We start from the raw sequence: 23,042 nt of genomic DNA, 5'->3' as shown, positions 1-23,042 counted from the left end.
AGAGTGATGTTACCCAATGATTGATAAAAGTCTCTGATTTTAAAAAGAATATATTAAATTAAATGGTATTTCTAAACATTTATATATTCTAGATAACTAAAAGGTGACCAGAAAATTCCTACATTTTATACTGTGCCTTTAATATATTTTAGGTACTACTGAAACTAAGAAAACTAAATAATAGCCCTGTATCAAGCAGCCCTTATCCACTGAAAAGATTTCAAACATGTATCACAAATATTACAAATAAGACCTTTTTTTTTTTTTTTTTTCCACTTGATTCTCACCATGGAGGCACTTACAGGGCTCAGGACTATTCTGCAAGTCAGCCTCTTTTGCATTTCCTTACAAATTGATGTGTTTTATCTTTTGGAAAGGATCTAATATAATAGGATTTCGTATAATGTTCAGGGTATTTTGTATGATGAGACACTGGCAATTAGGATTAATATCTTCATCTTGGCAAGTAGCGTGATCAAATGGAGGAGGCTGGAACTTAGGGAAAGTTTTTAATTGATTGCAGGAACATAGACTCCCCTGTTTAATGACATGACACTGGTAAAGTTTAAAGGCTATAAATTTGGAACCTGTTGGAAGAAAAGCTGCCCATGGTGTGGTGACCAATGGCAAAATACTCTGCATCAAGAAATCAGCTAGAAAAATACTGTAGCTACACCTTAAAATGGACTATATAATTTTATGGCCAGTGTAACATGTGTAGCTATGAAAGTTAAAATAATGGCAGGTAAAATAAAAAGAGGTAATTAAATATCACACTTCAGTGCGTTAACCATTTATCCACAGGGGCAAGAGAAGTGCTTCTTCTCTTTAATTGGTTCTTATAAAAAATCATGTTTGAGTGCTATACTTTAGTAAGGTCTATTTTATTTTGCTGTTGTTGAAATGTTATTTGTGGCTTTGTGTTAAAAATGGCTTGCAGGAGTTCCCGTTGCGGCTCAGTGGTTAAAGAATGTGACTAACATCCACGGGAACACAGGTTCAATCCCTGGCCTTACACAGTGGGTTAAGGATCCAGTGTTGTTTAGAGCTGTGGTGTAGGTCACAGACTTGGCTCAGATCCTGAGTTGCTGTGGCTGTGGCATGGGTAGGCAGTTGCAGCTCCAATTTGACCCCTGGCCTGGGAACTTCCATATGCCACATGTGCAGCCCTAAAAAAAAAAAAAAAAAAAGAAGTACTTTAAAGAAAGTCCTACTTACGGTTTTTAAGGCCCCCACTTATGTAAATAAAAGGTGAAGGTGTTCAAAATATTGTAAAAGTGGTCTGACTAGAGGTAGTGAAGCTGACCCAAATACTTGGCTTTCCATTAGCCTCTATTTATTTCATGTAGCACTGTGGCTCAGGAAGACCTTACGAATTGTCTAATGCAACTGTTCAACCAGTGCATGAATGTGTTGAGATTGGGGGCAAAAATTCTCCTATACCCTTTCAGGTTCTTCTGGCTGTTCTAAGAATTATGTTGATATGAAACAGATTAAAGGGAAAAAATCAAACAAAAGTTTAATAGCAGGTATACATGGGAGAGACTCAGAAAAATTGAGTAACCCACCAAAATGGCGGAAGCCCATACCTTAAATGCTGTCTTTGGCTAACAACAAAAAAGGAATACTGGGGGTAGTGGTTTTCTCAAGGAAAAGTATACATTTGGTAAACAAAAGCTTGCTGGGCCAAGTGGAAACAATGGGACACAGAATAGACTGATCTCTAGGCCCTGCCCAGTCTCCCCACCACCACACCCAGCCCATATTTTTTGCAGATATCTCTGGATAGCTCTTTTCCAGGAATCGGCCCTCTATTTAAATTCTTTTAGGCAGTTAAGGGGAAGCTCAAAGATTTCTCCTGAGTCTTTTGGGCCTTGACTGCTTTCAGCTTGAAATAATTTGCATGCTGAAGAGACACATTTTTGGGGTGGCAAACTTTATTCCCCTACAAATGCAAAATAAAACAATTTAAAAATAATGCCTATATTTTTACAGTTAAGTAAGTCATAGACTAGGTTGAATGTACTGTATCTCTTGCATGGCACCCAAACTGGCTTCAGCAACGAGTTTATATTCTGTCTTATGACTGATCATTGCACTATTTCCATAACATTTTATTTATTTTTTTTATGGACACACCCGTGGCACACGGAAAGTCTCAGGCCAGGGATTGAATCCAAAAGTCTCAGGCCAGGGATTGAATCCAAGCTTCAGCTGTGACCTACACTGTAGCTGTGGCAATGCTGGAAGCTTTAACTCACTGCACTGGACTGGAACTCAAACCTGCACCTCCACAGTGACCTGAGCTGCTGCATTCGGATACTTAACCCACTACACCACAGCAGGAACTCCCCATAATATTTTATAAAAGCATATTTTCTTTATTGAATGCTACCTGTATGTGAGAAGCTGCATTTATAATTTATCTGCTTTAACTCAATTAATTGCCACAATATATTTGCATTATCAATATAATTACCTCACTTTATAGGTAAACGAATTGAAGCAAGGAAAGACAAGGTGACTCAAAAGTCACCAGTTACTTCATTTTAGAGCTGGGATTCACTCTTAGATTAGCCTCAAAGGCTCTTACTCTTAGTTACTTCTTCATTTTAAAAACCTCCATCCAAATTTATCTCACTGTGGAACAGCTCATGTGTAGACACCAGTATCACAAAGTAGACATTAAACTGTTTAGTGGAAGAAACCACAATTTCCCAACTTTACATGCCAATTATCCATCACAGGTGTTCATACATAGTAGTCCTGGCCTTGTTGGCTGTGCAAAACTGGAAGAGACAATTTATTTCACTCTGCCTCAGCCATATCATCTGTAAAATGAAGAACACTTTAAAGGTATGCATCACAGAATAAAGGAAAAGACAAAAGAGCAAAAATGGGGAAAAATCAGCAGATATCTGTGTGTGAAATATCTGAAAAACTGTCCTGTTGAAATTTGCTATATAATACATTATTGTCACAGTATTTCCATGGGCTATTGAGACTCTTTCCCTTACAAATTTAATTTGAAAGTCTAAAGAGAAAGAAAGAATTAAACATATGTTAATTATTAATGAAGAAGAGCATGAGATCCTGGGGTGGATTAGACAATAGTCAGTTAATGGTTGCATGTTGGCAAGATTTTTGATTGTTGTTCTCTAAAGTAGTAGCTATTTCACCCCTTGGCCTGAAGAAGAAAATTCTATAAATTCTATCCACATTTACATATTTGCAGCTATAGCCACTAGTTTAAAATTAAAATAATTAGTAGCTTTATCTACATTCATCATCTGATTTTTTTAAATGAATTTATATCAAATTTAGGATTAGAATAGAATAAAAATACATGTTAGGAATGCAAGCATCTCCACTCCAATATTTATAGCAGCACTATTTATAATAGCCAAGATAGGGAGGCAACCTAAATGTCCATTGACAGATGAATGGATAAAAGAGATGTGGTATATATATGCAACAGGAATACTACTCAGCCAAATGCCATTTGAAGCAACATGGATGGACCTAGAGATTAACATACTAAGTGAAGTTAAGTCAGAAAGAGAAAAGAGAAAGACAGATACCATAAGATATCCCTTCTGTGTGGGATCTAAAACATGACGCAAATATACTTATTTGTGAAACAAAACAGACTCACAGACATAGAAAACAAATTTATGGTTACCAAAGGGGAAAGAAGGTGGGGAATGGATAAATTAGGAGCTTGGGATTAGCATATCTATTATATATAAAATAGGTATAAAATAGATAAAATAGATAAATAACAAGGTCCTACTATATGGTGCAGGAAACGATATTCAATACTTTGTAATAAGGCATAATGGAAAAGAATATGAAAATATTAGTAATATATATACAAAATGGATCAATTTACTGTACATTAGAAACTAACATAACATTGTAAGTCACCTATACTTTATCAACAGCAAAAAAGAGGGCAAGTATCCCAAGTATAGAGGTATTCTTTTAATTGTACCTTATGAAGCCCTTATACAAAATAAACAACTGGTAATATAGTACAAGATAATCCTTAGATTCTCTTTTTCTGGATTTGCTATAAAGGACTAATATACCATTCAGAGGGCCAAAGTCAAAGGAAATGATAGAAATGAAATTATTTTTTTAAGCCTCACACTGTATGTTTATATCACTACAGGGATATACTATCTTAGTATATATAGAATTTTGTCTTAGCTTAGGGCAAAAGAATGACTTAAATTGTGACCTGAGGAATGGAGTGAAAAGGAAAATAAAAATTCTTAAAACAATGCATTCTTTTGCTACCTATGAACTATAACAAACTAGGGAAACTGTCATCAGCAATATGCTCTAGAGATAACCTTTAATCATTTCTCAGGATCACATGAACTTTGAAAATGTCAAGGAACAAGTGCTATAGCCTTTTCAGAATGGAATTTGGGTGCCTGTAGTCATCCCAGGAAGAGTTTTTAAGAAATCATTGCTGTGTTTTTCAACAAATGCAGTTAGAATATGAAATTGGATTTTCTTTTTGGATAGCTATGCAATTGAAAGACTTTTGTAGCCAATCTATTAAACTTTCTATCTGTCCTGTGAAATTAAGGAAAGTGTAGTATTGTAGTCCTATGCATAATATAACCAGGAATTTTAATTATCTTGAAAAAACAATGCTACAGTGAAAAGTAATTTTAAATTAATTTTCAGTTATAACTTGGTTGTTTCAAGGAGAAAAAAAGAGATCCCAATTTTCTGAACATATCTTGATATGATAAATATGGCTAATTCAGTACTATATTTTCATCTCCTTTTTCAAATATTTATAACCAAACACAAATAAAACATGAATATTTATTCTACTGCATAAATACTCTACAGGACATTTACCTATTCTACTGGTGAGAGGACTTCCTCTTCCCTTATTTTTTCACTCTTGTAAATTTTTATTACAAGCCTCCATGTTTCTCTGGGATTACATAACTATATAGCCTATAAGTGCACACTTTTACCTTTACTGAATATTTTAGGAATAGATTCTAGTAGCACTCCAGTGAGTACTATAGGAAGGAATCTGAGTTGATGGATATCTTATTAAATATTAAATGCAAAGATGAGAGTACTATTTTTGGAAACAGACATCATACAAATCTATAGCTAAACTGGAAATAAACTTCCTACAATATGCTGACTTTAAGTGCATTTATCTTTCAAAGTAATTGTTCATCAGCATCCAGAAAACATAATTTCTGATTAAAATCAGGTAACATTTATTTCCATCACCAATTTACTTGCTTATCCACTAATATTGTTAATTTGATCAAATCTAAATCTTATTAGCAACAATTACATTTGCATTTATTTGTTTCATTTTATATACCTTTGAATATTGAATTATCTAATTTTTGGAGAGAAATTTCAATCAGGTCTGAACAGAAACCTTAAATTTTTAAAATTGCTAGTGGCTAAGGAAACATTTTCGGTATAAATTTTCACTATTTCCTACACATTTGTGATTGCATTTACATTTAAAAGTATTTCCTCTCCCCTAACCCCATTGGACATAATTAATTAGACACATCCAATTTTGGAAAATTAGCAATGTCTTTTTAAAAGATTTGAGATTATGCTTCTAGACATTTAACTTGTAAATTTTTACCTCTTGAAAAATGATATTAAAATTATATGGAAAATGTCGCACTAAGCACTTTTTCTTCTGCACATGTCATGACACATATTAACACTGTGTACCTTCAGCATAAATGGAGTTGACAAATTGTCAGAACTCATAAATGCATAGAGTTAAGAAAGTTGCTTGAAATTTAATCCCATTCTTTTTCTATAAAGGTTTTTCTTTGCGAATTACTAACAAACACAGGTAGAAGTAAAGTGTTAATAGTAGGGATTAATAAAAATAATGTTAATCAAATATTTTTATCTTTTGTTTTCGAAACTATCATTAAATTGATGTCTTCATGATTTTATCATTCAAATATCTTAGGGCAAGTATACACTAAAAAAAATCAAAGAACTACAAATACAATGATGCCACCCCTTCATGTAAGTCAACCTATCTCTAGTAATAATTGTACAGAGAAAGGAACAATCATATTTGCCAAATTCCATTCAGTTAAATTCTCCTGAGGAATTCAAAATCTTGACTTGTTGAAAAAAAAAAAAAGTGCCTCATTGTGAATTTAAAATGTCTTTTCATTGTATCGCAGCATTAGAAAATGCATTTTAAGTTCTTAAAATGTAAGAGTTAATTTCAAACACAATATTTCAGCATGTGAATATTACTTACTCAGTGTTAGGCAGGATAATAGTCTCTAAAGATGTCCATTAAAAAAAAAAAAAAAGATCCTATTATCTAGGTCCATTAAAAAAAAGGCATAGGTGTTTCTAAGCCCTAGAATCTGTGAATATATTAGATTATGTGACAAAGAGAAATGATTTAAGGTTACGATGGAATGACTGTTACTAATCATCTGACCCTAAAATTAAGAGATTGTCCTGGATTTTTTTTTTTTTTTTTTTTTTTTTGGTCTTTTTGTCTTTTTAGGCTCATACCAGCGGCATATGGAGGTTTCCAGGCTAGGGGTCAAACTGGAGCTGTAACCACTGGCCTACACCATAGCCACAGGCAACACCAGATCCAAGTTGCCTCTGTGACCTACACCACAGCTCATGGCAATGCTGGATTCTTAACCCATTGAGCAAGGCCAGGGCTTGAACCCGCATCCTCATTGGTACTAGTTGAGTTGTTAACTGCTGAGCCACGATGGGAACTCCTGTCCTGGACTATTTAAGTTGGTTCAGTGCAACCCCGAATGATCCTTAAAAGTAGAAGAGGTAGGAATAAGAAGAAAACCAGAGGGATTGTTACATGAGCAGGACATGGCCCAACATTGCTGACTTTGAAAATAGAGGAGGAAGATATGCCGTGAGCCAAGGAATGCAGGCAGCCTCAAGAAACTGGAAAAGGCAAGAAAATGGATTTTCTCCTAGATCCCAGAAGTAATGTAGACCTGCCAACACCTTGATTTTAGCCTACAGATACATTATGAACTGTCGACTTCCAGAATTTAAGATAATAATTTTGTGTTCTGTAAACCACTAATTTTATGGTAATTTCAACAGTAGGAAATTAAGCTGCCTCAGAGAATATTTAAGGTTTTTCATGTGACATTTATGATACTTCAAATAATAGAAGGCCAGACTATAAATATTTGATATTTTGGAATATGTATGGTCAGGAAGTTCATCCCACATTCATTCAAAATTCACAGACATAATGTTTTACTTAGAAGCTTGGATTACCAAGTAACCACAGAAATTAGAGACATATAGCAGATTAATTCTGGGTAAATTTGTCTTCTGTTCTTAGCACTTCATTGTTAAGGCTTCTTTTAGATGGGTAGAACTCACTTGCTGCTCTGATAGTCTCCAATTCTTTTTCTCTGTGTGTGCCACTTTCATATAATGTCCCTTAAATCACCCTACCATTTAGCTTTAAACATTTCTATACTTATTTCACATTGTCCATCTTGTGTTTTATTTTCTCAAGGATTACTTTTTTTTGGTACTAATCACTTAATCCAGGTTAGGACAATAATAAAAGCAAATCCTTTGTTTCATGAGTAGTTAAGAACACCTTCTTCACTTGATTGCATGACATTAGTGCTGGGACGTTCAAATAATCTCCTTAGGTCTAATTTATTCACATTTAGCCATCACTGTCTGAACAGCTCATTCCTGAAGAGCTAAGGGTCTTCTACTCCTTTTGACCTGAAGTTCTGGCTGGCACACTCCAGCCAGCCAGGTGCAGTGTTCAGTCCACTTCCTGTAACCTATATATATGTTATATTTATATATATGTATGTGTGTGTATATATGTTATATTTATATATGTGTGTGTATATATATGTTATATATATTTATATATGTAATCATGGTAAAATGAAAGTTTAAAGGAAACAAATGAAATTCTAGATTATGATTCAATGGACTATTTCTTTAAACAAAGAAAATAGAGGGAGTTCCTGTCGTGGCTCAGTGGTTAATGAATCCGACTAGGAACCATGAGGTTGGGGGTTCTATCCCTGGCCTTGCTCAGTGGGTTAAGGATCCAGCATTGCCGTGTGCTGTGCTGTAGGTTGCAGACGCGGCTCAGATCCCAAGTTACTGTGGCTCTGGCATAGGCCGGTGGCTACAGCTCCGATTCGACCCCTAGCCTGGGAACCTGCATATGCTGTGGGAGCGGCCCTAGAAAGAAAAAAAAGAAAAAAGAAAATAGAGTGTTGGTGAGTTCCATGGCTTCAAAGGAATGGTTTAGCTTCCGAACAAGGAACATCTTATTAAATTTGTCAACAAAAACACACTAATTAAGGATGTTAGATGTGAAAGTTTCAACTCAGCAGCCCTGGTTTGCTAAAACCCAACATCATTCAAAGAAAGGGTTATGTTCAAAACTGACCCTTGGTTGGTTCCTAGAAATAACCTCTGATCTCTTAGGATACTCTGCTTGATAAGATTATTTTTTTATGCCTGGGGCTTTGGGCCATACTCTACCAGGCTGACCAGATAGGTCTCTCCTAATGGTATGATTTGTGTGTGTTTGCTTTGGGATAAAAGGTGGATGGAGTCTGAGAAGCTAAAGTCAGTCACGTGGCAGTACTATCATGCACTGTTGCTGGAAGAATTAAGCACATGCCCATATGACCCTACTGGTTGGGGACACCTGAAAGCTTGTGCCTGGTTTCTCTGGCCTTCACCCCATGTACCTTTTCATTTTGCTGATTTTGTACTGTGTTACTTTTATTGTGTGATAGACCATATCCTCAGGTATAACAGATTTATTAAGACTAGTAAGGGGAGTTCCCGTTGTGGCACAGTGGAAACAAATCTGACTAGGAAACATGAGGTTGCAGGTTCGGTCTCAGGCCTTGCTCAGTGGGTTAAGGATCCCAAAGTTGTCAAGAGCTATGGTGTAGGTCACAGATGCTGCTCAGATCTGACATTGCTGTGGCTGTGGGGTAGCCTGGCAGCTTTAGCTCCAATTTGACCCCTAGCCTGGGAACCTCCATGTGTAGCAGGCGTGGCCCTAAAAAGCACACACACAAAAAAAGACTAGTAAGGTCTTCTAGCAAATTACAGACCCTGAGGTTGGTCTTGGGACTGCAACATAGATAAGAAAAATAATGTTACAGGATAATAATGTTTATTTTCCTTTACTTCCAAACAAAATGTATATGTTGTTTAATGAAAGTCCTAGACCCTAGTTATTGTTACCATGAAAACAATACCACTCAGTCAAAATAAAATAAACAACAACAAAAAAATTAGGGCGGCGGATTTTCCTGGTACTATTATGTTATATAAATAAATAGCAAAGATAAATTTATCAATTCAAAAATAAGAGCATTAAGGGAATTGGGGCTACCGGGACTCTCTGCCCCTCATAGTATAGAATTTGTTAAGAGTTTTTCCTGTTCCTGACAGGAATTCATATTTAGTCATACAATGTTAAGTAAGTGAATCTAATTTCATACGCCTAATTTCAGTTTATAGTAAACTTTACAGACGTATGCTTAGAGATCTGATGGATATGTAATAGGTATTGATGTTCAAAATCCATTTGAATTTCCTTTTATCATGCATTCATATATAGGAAACACTAAAAATCTAAAACAGTCTCTTAGACGACTTTGTAGCTAGTTTCCTGGATGCATTTTGGTTATGCATATGACATAAATTCAGATTTGAATTAAGGGAACAGGGAGAGGGAAGCTGAGGTATCCCTTCTGCTGACCCAGGGCAGGAAGGAAACATAGCAGCCATATTATCTCTGCTTTTCAATTCCAAGTTTTTGTTTGTTTGTTGATTCTATGGTGGAGCCTATGATTATGGCACAGGAAATTTTATGGGAGCTGATGTCATTCCTGGAAGTGTGGCCAGAACCTTTGTTTTAATAGACTTCCAATGATTTTTCTATCCTCCTAATACTTAGTAATGAACCCCTTTTGATTTAAATTTGCCAGAAAATTTTCAATTACCTGAAAGCAAAATCAAGGGATTCAATATTTGGAGGAAAAGAGTCACCTTTAATTTATGCTGCTTCAGAGCTTTACTTGAAAATTTTTCGAAAAGAAAAGAAAGGACATCGATATTTCACAGAATTTTCAGTCCAGTGTTTTCTTCTTCTTCAATAGAACACAACCAATTGCAGTGCCAATTTACCTAATGAATTCCCAACCTACCAGAGTGTGCTCTACTCACATAAAAGGCACAGTCAAAACCTATGCACAGCTTTGTTCCAAAGGCTCTTTATATTTTGTTCAACAATGTAGGAAACTCAAGATAAAAATGATATTATTAACTGGCTATAGATAGTTCTCTGTTAAAACCATAAAACGGTGATGCCAACATGAGAGCCACTTTAATGTACCCACCTCAAATCATTTATTTCTTCACCTCTGTCAGAATCTCTGGAGAGCATCAACATCGGTACATAACAAATGCATCCCATTTTCTGTAGCTGACAACAAAGTAACAGCCAGGAACACATGCTGAATCATAGGCCAGCAAAATGCCTGCTATTCTCCATAACTCCCCCAAGCCTTAGGCACTTCCTAACCTAGCATTCTGACTGAAGGACGATCATAACTCATGATTTTGCTTCAGATATCTCAGATAATTTAAGAGTTCATAAGATACTTAAGTCAAGTCAAATTAACAGTCCTGGTCCCCAGAAACTCTTCTATTTGCAAAGGTATTTACATTTCTGTGCCTGTGACCTGTAAATAAAACTAAAAAGTCTCTAGAATGAAAACATGTTGTCTTTGGGAAATTGTTTTACAAAATAGGTACAAGAGAAGCTCTGCGGTAACAAACCCAACTAGTATCCATGAGGATGTGGGTTCCAACCCTGACCTTGCTCAGGAAGTATGGATCCGGCATTGCCATGAGCTGTGGTGTAGGTCACAAACACAGCTCAGATCCTGTGTTGCTGTGGCTGTGGCAAGGGCTGGCAGCTGCAGCTCTGATTCAACCCCTAGCCCAGGAACTTCCATGTGCCAGGGGTGTGGCCCTAAAAAGCAAAAACAAACATAAAACCCCAAAGAAACAAAAAACAAAATAGGCACAAGAGAGGCCTGAAGGATCCTTACCATCTTCTAACACGTGTTTTACAATCTTTGTTGCAACAAAATAGCATGTTTATGTCCTTAACTTATACATGAATTATTATTAAAATTCTATTCTGAAAGTAATAAGCATTAGGCTTTACACTTTAGCCTTTATATATATTTAATTTCATTGGTGATTGAGAAAAGCAAATATTGAGGAAGCAAAGGCAGTTTTAGTTACCAAATAGTGAAAAATGGGAACTATACCAAGTACTATAATCACAAACAGTGGTAGCAAATATAACTATAATCTTCTAAACAATCCAAGTAATATACGTGTGTAAGCTAAAAAAAATTAGTAGTGATGAAATATTTTGAAGTAGTGTTTGTACATTTAAGTTTGTGTCTCTAAATAACAGGAAATGTAAGAAAAATAACCTTTGCACATCTTTCCTACTCTAAGAATAAAATGTATATCTGATCATAGTCACCATATCACACTGTAAAACCTCTTATCCCCATGTAAGTACCATTTTAAGTGAGCAGAAAAATCATTCAGGTACATTTACTTTGGATATCCCTGCAGAATATAAAGAATGATATAGAGTTGACCCTTGAGCCACGCAGAGGTTAGGGGTGCCAACTCTTCAAGAAGTGGAAAATCCATGTATAACTTAGAGTACATAGGGTTGCTCTGTATATGCAGTTTTTTATCCAGGGATTCAAACAACCTTGGATCATGTAGCCCTGTAGTATTTACTATTGAAAAAAAAAATCTGTATAAATGAAACCACACTGTTCACCTCAGTGTTGCTCAAGAGTCAACTGTATTTGATTTAAGAGAAGAAGTAGAAGGAAGGATTAAGAGGTAAAATAAAGAAGATAAAGAAATAGAAGTCAAAGAAGAGATCAGAAAATCTAATCTTAATTAAGCCTAAGCCAAAGCAAAGGCAGTTGGTTTTTATCTGATTAGACATATAAAAAGTAGACAGGTTGATAAAGCATTGTGTTGGTTGTAGCATATGGGGGAACAAAGGAGAGCTGAATCTTCCTTTTCTGATCACTGACCCCCTTAATTCAGGTACTACCAGGTCTTACCTGAGTTACTTTGTAACATCGCATCTGGGATCACCGCCCCTGATTTATGCACCCATCGCTATGAAATCACAAAACAAATGCAACATTTCTCTGCTGCTCTTAGTGTTCTCCTTTTAAAATAAACAGCAAAAAGAAATGATTAGACCCATTGCAGTTTATTAAAATCAATCTATAGAATCCCATGATCCTGGAGAATATAGTGCCATCACTTCACATTTGTTACACAAGAGGCATTATTTTGTAATCCCATCTCTTTCTGGAATGAATGTCTCCCCATAGATAGAGTTAAACCTTAATGCTCCTATAGCAGCAGATAATGCTTCCTTGAACTATAGAGTGTAAAGAATAAGATGTCTGTTGTATTTTATGTCTGTCATCCTATGATCACTGTCTTTGTTATTTGTATCCCCTGAGCATATAAAGAAGCATTGAAAAAATAATACATGGATAGACGTTCCCGTTGTGGCTCAGCAGTAATGAACCCAAGTGTACTCATGAGGACAATCCTGGTCCCTCTCAGTAGGTTAAGGATCTGGCATTGCTCTGACCTGTGTAATAGGTCAGGTCCCAGATGAAACTCAGATCTCATGTTGTTCTGGGAGTGGCGTAGCCTGGCAGCTGAATCTCTGAGTGGATTGATTTGACTCCTAGCCTGGGAACTTCCATATGCCTTGGGTATGGCCCTAAAAAGCAAAAAAAAAAAAAAAAAAAGATAGGTTTAAAAATGTGCTCTCCAGGAGTTCCCGTCGTGGCTCAGTGGTTAACGAATTCGCCTAGGAACCATGAGGTTGCGGGTTTGATCCCTGGCCTTGCTCAGTGGGTTAAGGATCCATTATTGCCGTGAGCTGTGGTGTAGGTTGCAGATGCGGCTCAGATCCCGAGTTGCTGTGGCTCTGGTGTAGGCCAGTGGCTACAGCTCTGATTAGACCCCTAGCCTGGGAATCTCCATATGCCACAAGAGCGGCCCTAGAAAAGGCAAAAAGACAAAAAAAAAAGTGCTCTCCATCTAAGTTTCCTCTCTACCAAATTTCTTGTTTTCCTATCACATAACCAACATCCCCATCTCAAAAAACAATAATTACTAATGAAGACTCTCCGCTTGACCAAACTTTAGTCAGCCTCCTCTGAATATTCTTTAGAGTAGACATCATCCTTGGGCTTCCACATCCATCTTTGCAGCATCCAATTTTAGCAAGAATCCTGCTAATAACCCTGGCCCACTTTCAGCAAGAATTCTGTTAGGTCAGTTTAGAAAGAATTCTACCTTGATGTCTGGCTCAACTGAGTAATTTTCCATCTAGCACACCCCTAACTGCTCCTTGGCTATCAATCCCCTCTTTTCTATTTTTTATTTGGAGTTGAACCTGATCTCTCTCCCCTGCTGTGATAGTCTTGACCCCTATGGGGATAGGCCTAAATCAGGTCTGCCTTATCTTTGACAAGCATCAAATTATTGTTTTTCTTTACCACCACCAGCAAAACAAAACAATGACAACAAGAAATTTGCCTCTGTTAAAACTCTACCCCAATAGATACAGCAGTATGTCTTTGTTTCTTAACTTCAGCAAAGTTTCTTGAAGGATTGTTTACATCTGGCCTCAAACTTTTCCCTACCAGTTGTCTTTTAAACCCAGTCTAACCAGGATTTTACAAGTATGATTCCACCAAAACTATTCTTGTCAAGATCACTAATGGACCAGCATGAGGCTAAATCCAAGAGCAATATTGAGACTTCATGTTCTCCCATGGCTGGATTCTTCCTTGTCCTGTAATATACATCTTCCTCAGGACTTTCTTTTTTCTTCTTCTTCTTCGTCTTCTTTTTTCTATTAATGGCCACACCTGCAGCAAATGGAACTTCCCAGGATAGGGGTCGAATCAGAGCTGAAGCTATGGCAACTCAGGATCACAGCCACATCTGCAACCTATGCCGAAGGTCACAACAACACTACATCCTTGACCCACTGAGAGAGGACAGGATTGAACCTGCATCTTCACAGAGACAATGTCAGGTCCTTAACCTGGTGAGTGGAAATGGGAACTCCTCATGATTTTCAAGACAACCACTCTCTTAACTTTTCTTTTATCTCAATGGTTCCTCCACTTCAGTTTCTTCTTGTTATTTATCCTCTTATCCACAATATCTTGATTATGGAATGCTTCATAGTTCAGTTTCCTTTCAAGAGTTCTCAATTCCTACTAATCCCTAGCATTCCCAAGAATGTGTCAAGGGATCCAAAAAGTTCAATCTCTTTTAATGATAATATTAGGATTTTTTGTTTTTTAGACTGTGATGGCATTTGCACTGATTATCTAAAGGTGTGTAACACTGCTTTCATTTTAGCATAAGTAAAGGTAGGGCACCAAACTATACTGGCAGTTATTCACTTTTTTTTTTTTTCATGGCTTGATAGCCCATTTCTTTATAGTGCTGAAAAATATTCCATTGTCTGGATATACCACAGTTCATTTATCCATTTACCTACCAAAGGACATCTTGGTTGCTTCCAAGTCTTGGCAATTATGGAAAAAGCTGCTATAAACATTATCTTATGTTGCTTTAATTTGCATCTCCCCAGAAAAATACGAACTGGAACATCTTTCATTTGCTTATTTGTCATTGTATGTCTCCTTTGGTATGATATATATTCAGGTCTTTGGCCAATATTTTAATCAGTTTTTTTTCTTTTCTTAGTCTTGAGTTTTAAGAGTTCTTTGTATATTTTGCTGAATAGTCCTTAATCAAATGTGTCTTTAGAAAATATTTCCTTTCAGATTATGGTTTGTCTGTTTTCTAATTCATTTGATACTGTCTTTTGCAGAGTAGAAGTTTTTAATTTTAATGAATTCCAGCTTATTGATTCTTTATTTCATGGATTGTGCCTTTGGTGTTGTACCTAAAAAGCCATCATTATACCCATGGTCATCTAGTTTTTCTCCTATGTCATCTTCTAAGACTTTTATAATTTTGTGTTTTACGTTTGGGTCTCCTATCCATTTTGAGTTAATTTTCATAAAGAGTATAAGATATGCATCTAGATTTATTTATTTGTTTGTTTGTTTATGATATGGGTGTCCTGTTGTTCCAAGACCAATTATCAGAAAGCCTATGTTTGCTCCTATGCCAAAAATAAATTGACTATATATATTTATATGGATATGTCTCTGGGTTCCATGTTTTTTTACATTGATCTATTTGTCTATTCTTTCACAAATACCACACTGTCTTGATTATTGTAGATTTATAGTAAGTCTTGAAGTCAGGTAGTCAGTTGTCCAACTTTATTCTTCTCTTTAATATTATGTTGGCTATATTGAGACTTTTGACTCTATAAGTTGTAGATATCCATAGTTTATAGCTTATAGATATCCATAAAATAACTTGCTATGAAATTAAACATGCTCTCCACGTAGAATCTAACAATCATGCTCCTTGGTAAACTGTGGTACATCCAGACAATGGAATGTTATTCAGCATTAAAAAGAAATGAAGGAGTTCCCATTGCGGCTCAGCTGGTTATAAACCCAACTAATATCGATGAGGATTTGGGTGCAGTCCCCGGCCTTGCTCAGTATATTAAGGATCTGACATTGCTGTCAGCTATGGTGTAGATTGCAGACATAGCTCGGATTCTGTGATGCTGTGGCTGTGGCTGCGGCATAGGCTGGCAGCTGCAGCTCTGATTCAACCCCTAGCCTGCGAATTTCCATATTCCATGGGTGTTGCACTAAAAAAGGCAAAAAAACAAAAAAGAAAGAAAGAAAGAAAGAAAGAAAGAAAGAAAGAAAGAAAGAAAGAAAGAAAGAAAGAAAGAAAGAAAGAAAGAAAAAGGAAGAAAAAAGAAATGAGGAGTTCCAGTTGTGGCTCAGAAGTAATGAATCCAGCTAGTATCCGTGGGGATGTGGGTTCAGTCGTTGGCCTTGTTCAGTGGGTTAAGTATCCGGTATTGCCCTGAGCTGTGGTGTAAATCACAGATGTGGTTCTGATCCTGCATTGCTGTGGGTGTGGTGTAGGCCAGTAGCTGCAGCTCTGATTCGACCCCTAGCCTGGGAACTTCCACATGCCTCATGTGCAGCCATAAAAAGCAAAACAAAAACAAAAACAAATGATCTATCAAGCCATGGAAAGACATGGAGGAAAGTTAAATGCTTATTATAGAGTGAAAAAAGCTAATCGAAAATTTGTATGATTCCAAATATATGGCATTCTAGAAAAGGCAAAACCATATAGACAGTTAAAAGATTAGTGGTTGCCAGGGGTGGAGGTGGGGGAGAGGTGAATATGCAGAGCACAAAAGGTATTTAGGGTAGTAAAAATATTCTGTAGGAACTAAAATGATGGATACATGTTATTATAGATTTGTCCAAACCCATGGCATGTACAATACAAAGAGTGAACCCTAAGGTAAATTACAGATTTGCAGTGATTATGACGTGTCAATATAGGTTCATCATTGGTGGGAAAAAAAGTACCATTCTCATAAGTAATGTTGATAATAAGGGAGGTTATGCATTTTGTGAGGCAGGAGGTGTGTAGGAAATCTCCATATATGTCTCTCAATTTTGTTGTAAACCTAAAACTGCTCTAAAAAATAAAGTCTTAAAAAAAACCACATGCATCCCCTGTGGCATGATAGATATCACTCCATTCTCAAAGATATTAAAGGATAGAGTAGGTGTGTTCTCTATTATATCTTCCTTGAACTCACTAGTGTATTCCTTGCAAAACCAGGTGGACCATGGAAGATAACAATGACTTATTGAAAATGTATCCAGGTACTAGCTCCAATTGCAGCTGCTGAGCCTAAGGTGAAAATTTGCTGGAGAAATTTAATGCTAACTTGTGTATGTGATAAGCAGCTATTAATCTTATGAACATATTACTTTCCATACACATCAAGAAAATGAATAAAAAGTAGTTTACATTCACATGGGATCATGTTTATTCACAATAATGCAACAGAGAATGTTAATTTTCTTGTGCTCTGTCATAATATATTCCAAATGTTACTAGGCCATCTGGACATTCTACACAACATCATACTGGCCCACTATAATGATGAAATCATGATAATTAGATTTTATGACTGATAAGTGGAAAATATTTTGTAAGGAGCAAGAGAAATGTGTTCTAACAGGTGGGAGATAAGCCCTGCAAAAGTTCACAGGCCTTTTACTTGGGTCAGGTTTCAGGTTCCAGTGGTTTGGGGCATAATGGAATATTTGTACAAAGTATAAATTATTGCCTATTTTCTACCATTAAGAAAGAGACACAGTGCTTGTGTAGGGTTCTCCATGTGAAGCAACATGTCTATCCCATGCTTTAGAAAATAGCTCTTAGGCACTTATCATGTGATATGGAAAGATGATTGTTTTGAATAGGGCCCAGAGCAAGAAACTTTCAAAAGCAGACCAAGGCTTCAATGTAAGCAGCCCTACCACTTGATCCATATAATTGAGCATTCAATTTATGTTATTTGGGTTAAAAAATGATACCATGTGGAGTATCTGGCAAGTCCCTGGGGAAGATTTATGTCCTCAATGACTTAGACTAAGACTATGTCATCTTCAGTAGTACATTATTTTTGAAAACATGTCTTAGGAATTCCCTTGTGGCTCAGCATTAAGAATCCAGCATTGTCACTGTTGTGGCTCTGGTTACAGCTGTGATGTGGGTTCAATCCCCAGACCAGGAAATTCTACATGACGTGCGTGTAGTCAAAAATAAATAAATCTCTTAACATGCTACTAGGTCACTAGGTTATACTCTTACTGGAGATAAAGTATCTAATCATGAGACATCAACTAATCATGTTTCCAGAACTGTCCTTTGTGAGCTGTTACTGTCTGAACCACCCAATGATAAGGTTGGGCAGACTCAGAAGCAATTCATAATTAATATTCAAATGGTATATACAGAAAATGACTAGAGAAAGTCTAGAAGGCATGAGTAACTTAACAGACTCCATGTATCCCACTACAGTTTTGATGATCTCAAAGAGATTGATTCGTTTTAAGGAATTGGCTCAAGTGATTGTGTAAGTCCAGATCTGTAAGGTAGACTAGGTAGGCTGAAGTCCCAGGGAAGAGTTGCAGTTCAAGATCAAAGGCAGCTTGCTGCTGTAATTCTTTCTTGCTTGAAAAAGGTGAGTCCTTATTCTATGAAGGCCTTTGACTGATTGAATGAGGCTCATCTACATTAGGGAGGATAATCTCCTCAATGATTCACTTAAATGCTAATCTCACCCATAAAACATCTTCACAGAACACAATGATATTTCACCAGATATGTGGGCACTCTGTCACAGCCAAGATGACACATGCATTTAACCCTCATAGTAAACAAGGAAGAGTATGTGTAGAACTCAGGTGCATTTCTCTCGTGCATTTCCTTTATGTCATATTTTGGCATAGAACTAACCCACCACCACAGTTTGTGATTGTTCAGCTGCCATCTCAATTTAAAAAACAAAAGACACTTTATGAAGAAACAATGCTTAAAATTTACAATTTATAGTCACAGGACCTATCAAATATACAAAATCAAGTAAGCAGAAAACTTTTTTTTAATCTATTCCTTACTCTTTCCCTTGAAACCAAGGATAAGCAAGAGTTAGATGGCAATTTTATATGTTGAAACCTTTCTAAAATGAAATATTTGATAGGTATTATAATTATACTCAGGAACCTGGAGTTGTAATGGACAGTTTTGTGTCTGATGATTAAAAAAAAAAAATTACAGAGTGGAAATAGGGCTAGGAAGAAGAATTTTAAACTGTTGTGGTGGTAAATAATTGCCTTAAGAAAATGTGAAAATGGAAATGATTAGCTATTCTTTGGAAAATTCAAATAAATGGTACAAAGCATTGTAACATAAATAATTTACATTGTTGTTTCTTGCTACACCTAAGTTTCAATGAGTTAAAGAGGTTACAAGTATCTTTGTACCTTCAGGCCAGGAATTTGAATCCTTTCTCTAGTACTTTAGTTTGTCGGGACTTCCTGATTTTTTGACCTGTAGTTCATCAAAGGAATTTGATGCTTACCACTACAAGCCATTTATCTGGGGCATTTAGCAGCAGTAGAAAATTGTATGGCAGGAATAGAGAAACCCAGGCTATATAAAAGCACCACAGTGTTATCCATTTCCTTCAAATGAATATAGTTATCCCACAAACATGACTCAACATTAAGATTAAAAGGCCAAAGCCATAATTGGGCCAGGAGGCAATGTCATAGAAAGCCTGATTTTATTGTTTTATTTTATTTTTTTTTTTCATTCTTTCCAGGGAAAAGAGGAAATTTCCAGTGTGTATCTCTCAGGCACTCAGATGTAAAATTTTGTGGCCTTTAGCAAAGCTATCTATTCTATTTATGCTGCTGAGATGCCTGATTTTAAAAGAGATCATAAATATTTCAACTTTTTTGTCCTTTTTCCCTGATGGGGGACTAATTTAATTCCTTAAAATATGATTCAATTTGCAATAAAAATTACTACATATTTCATTTTAAGAGGATGAAAATATAAAAAAAAAAAAAGGAATTTCCCCTGGTGCTAAATATTACTCCCAAATTTAATAAAATAATTTAAATATATATATATGATAATATTATATAATGCATGGTAATATTACCATATATACATGTAAACATTTAAACAATAGGCCATTGTAAATGTTCTTTGATGATAGTGCTCTGAATTATTTTTCATGTTCAGAGCTCTCTCACTGGAAATGTTTTATAACACATTCTGTGTTTTGCTGCAGGTTCAGTAGAATTAAGAAAACATGAATATAAATTTAAATTGCAAGGATAGAACTACATGTCACTCTTAGATGTATCAAAAGACTATGAACAATTTTTTCAAAATTTACTTACTGAGTCAATGTTTATTAAGCGCTTATTATATTTAAGGCACTATTCTAAATACTAGAGACAAAAGAAAAATACCTGCCTTCATGGAGCTTGTATTTCACTTGGAAGAGTCAGGTAATAAAATTTAAAAAATTATTATGTTAAAAAGTGATGAATGCTATGGAGGAAATAAAGCAGAGAAAGGAGATAAGAACACCATCTTCCTCCACCACCATCTCATACAGAACTTGAAATTGTAAATTCATTGCCAGGATTCTCTCACTGAGATGGAGGTATTTGATCAAAGTCTAGAAGGAGTCAACAGAGAAAGCTACTTAAAGCAACTCCACAAGGGGAAGATCTCTCTTGGTGCTGTGGGTTAAGGATCCTGAACTCACTGCAGTGGTGCAGGTTGCTGTGGTGATGTGGTTTTGATCCCTGGCCTGGGGAATTTCCACATGATGCAGGTGCAGTCAAGAAAGAGAGAGAGAAAGAGAGAGAGAGAGAGAGAGAAAGAAAGAGAGAGAGAGAGAGAGAGAGAGAGAGAGAAAGGAAGGAAGGAAGGAAGGAAGGAAAACAAAGAAAGAAAGAAAGAAAGAAAGAAAGAAAGAAAGAAAGAAAGAAAGAAAGAAAGAAAGAAAGAAAGAAAGAAAGAAAGAAGGAAGGAAGGAAGGAGAAGGGAAGGGGAGGAAGGAAGGAAGGGAGGAAGGAAGGAAGGAAGGAAGAAAGAAAGAAAGAAAGAAAGAAAGAAAGAAAGAAAGAAAGAAAGAAAGAGAGAGAGAGAGAGAAAGAAAGAGAGAGAGAAAGAAAGAAAAGAGAAAGAAAAGAAAGAGAAAGAAAAAAGAAATGCTACTGCCTGAGAGAAAGCAAGGGAGACAGTGGCTCAGTGTAGTAAAAGACATGTTCAAACTGGAAAAGATCTCAGATGGAAGGAGCATTTCAGGCTACAAAGAACTGTCTACTCTCAACTACTGTTAGGGAATTTGGAATAGAGGATTGTCATGAAAGATTACCCTGGCTATGGTACTGGTACTGACAACAGACAGAGGGAAGAAGGCTGGAAGCAGGGAAACAAGGTGGGAGGCCATGGGAATAATAAAGGATCTAGGTAACATTGCCTTTGATCCCAGTGTTCGGGGTGGATGCAGGTAGTAAATCACTGAGGGAAAATGAATGTATTTACAAGGATGGGGGAAAAGGATTTGCTGCAGAAATTGACAGAGTGTGAGAGAACAAAGCAAGGACAGTTCAAAAATTTCTTTGTAATCAATGGAAAATATGGTGTTCCCATTTTTAATCCTGCGAAGAGACTGGTTTAGGAGAAATCTTCAAACTTTAGTGTGGGAAATATGAAGGTAAGTTAGATATGAAACTAGGGGGAGGTAACTTTTTTTTCCCTTAGGTAGGAGAAACTGGAGCATGTTTTATGCTGAGAATAAGAATTCAGTAAAAAGGGAAAAACTGTATCAGAAGCGGGGTGGGAAAACTGCCTGAGAAATATCCCTGTGGAGGAAAGCACAGATGGGATGTAATGCATAAGTGTGGGGTTTGGACTTGAAGAAGAGCACAGAAGCACAGCAGGAGGCTGTGTTTTCATCTTAATTGCTTTCAGGAGCACTTTTCTTGAATAGTCCTTACTGAAATATCTTCCCAATTCTTTTCTTTTTTGAGGTATATATTACATACTTTGAAATGAACAGACATCAAATATAAGTACTATAAGTTTGACAAATGCACACATCCTTGTAAATTGTGCTGTTATTAAAATGTAGGCATAACTCCCTTTGTCTCATTTTCTAGCCAATAATCTTCATATCATCACCAAATCCCTAGAATCAGCTTCTATTCTGCTTTCTCTCAACATATAAGAGCTTTCTCAGTTTTAAACTTAGGATAAATAGAATGATAAAGTATGAACTCTTCTGCTTGTGGTGTCTTTTACACAGTTTAATGCCTTGGAATTTATACATGTTATATGAATCGGTAATTTGTCTTTTTTATTCTGGAGTTGTAATCTATTGTATGAACATACACATATTATTTATCTATACCTGATGATGGACATTTGAATGGTCCTCCCTTTTTTTGGTGACCATGAATTAATTTGCTAGAAACATTATTGTAAAATTCTCTATATTGGCATATGATTTAATTTCTCCTGGATAAGCACTTAGCAATGTAAAGATTGAGTTATAAAGAAGGTATATTTTTAACTTTATAATAAATTACCATATTGTTTTATAGAATAGTTGTTTTACACTCTCCCTAGCAATGTCAAGTTCTGGTTGTTAACATTCCTCACCATCACGCAGTTGGATGTGTTGCTCTGTCTCCATATGGCTTTAATTGTATTTCACCGAAGATGTTGACTACTTCTTCATATGCTTATTTACCTATTTGCCATTTTTCTCTGTGAAGTGTTTCTTCAGGTCATTTTGATTGTTTTTGTTCATTTCCTGGTTTGTGCTTTAACATTGGAATTCTTTTGTTTTACACATAGTACATGTTTTGGGATTCCAACATATATATTATAAACATTTCTCCCAGTCTGTTCCTTGCCTATTCATTTTTTAAATGCATCTTTCAAAAAGCAGTTGTTTAGGTTTTGACCACTCTGATTCTGTTCCTCTAAGATAGTAAAGTAGTCTTCTATGACTATGACTGAGAATGGGGAAAGAAATGCCACTGGAGCTTCTTTGTTGCATGTGTGTGTGTTTAAGGCTGCACCTGTGGCACATGGAAATTTCCAGGCTAGGGTTCAAATTGGAGTTGGAGCTGTTGGCCTACACCACAACCACAGCAATTCGGGATCCAAGCTGGGTCTGCGACCCACACCACAGCTCATGGCAATGCTGGATCCTTAATCCACCAAGCGAGGCCAGGGATCAAACCTGCAACCTCATGGATACTAGTTGGGTTTGTTACCACTGAGCCATGGTGGGAACTCCGTGCTGGGGCCACCTTCTGACATCA

This window comes from Sus scrofa, chromosome 8 (assembly GCF_054392235.1).
Source record: "Sus scrofa isolate SSC_HxYL_T2T_F1_AM1 chromosome 8, Sscrofa_HxYL_maternal_Yorkshire_Landrace_v2.0, whole genome shotgun sequence".
Taxonomy (NCBI): Eukaryota; Metazoa; Chordata; class Mammalia; order Artiodactyla; family Suidae; genus Sus; species Sus scrofa.
This window is presented reverse-complemented; position numbering follows the sequence as displayed.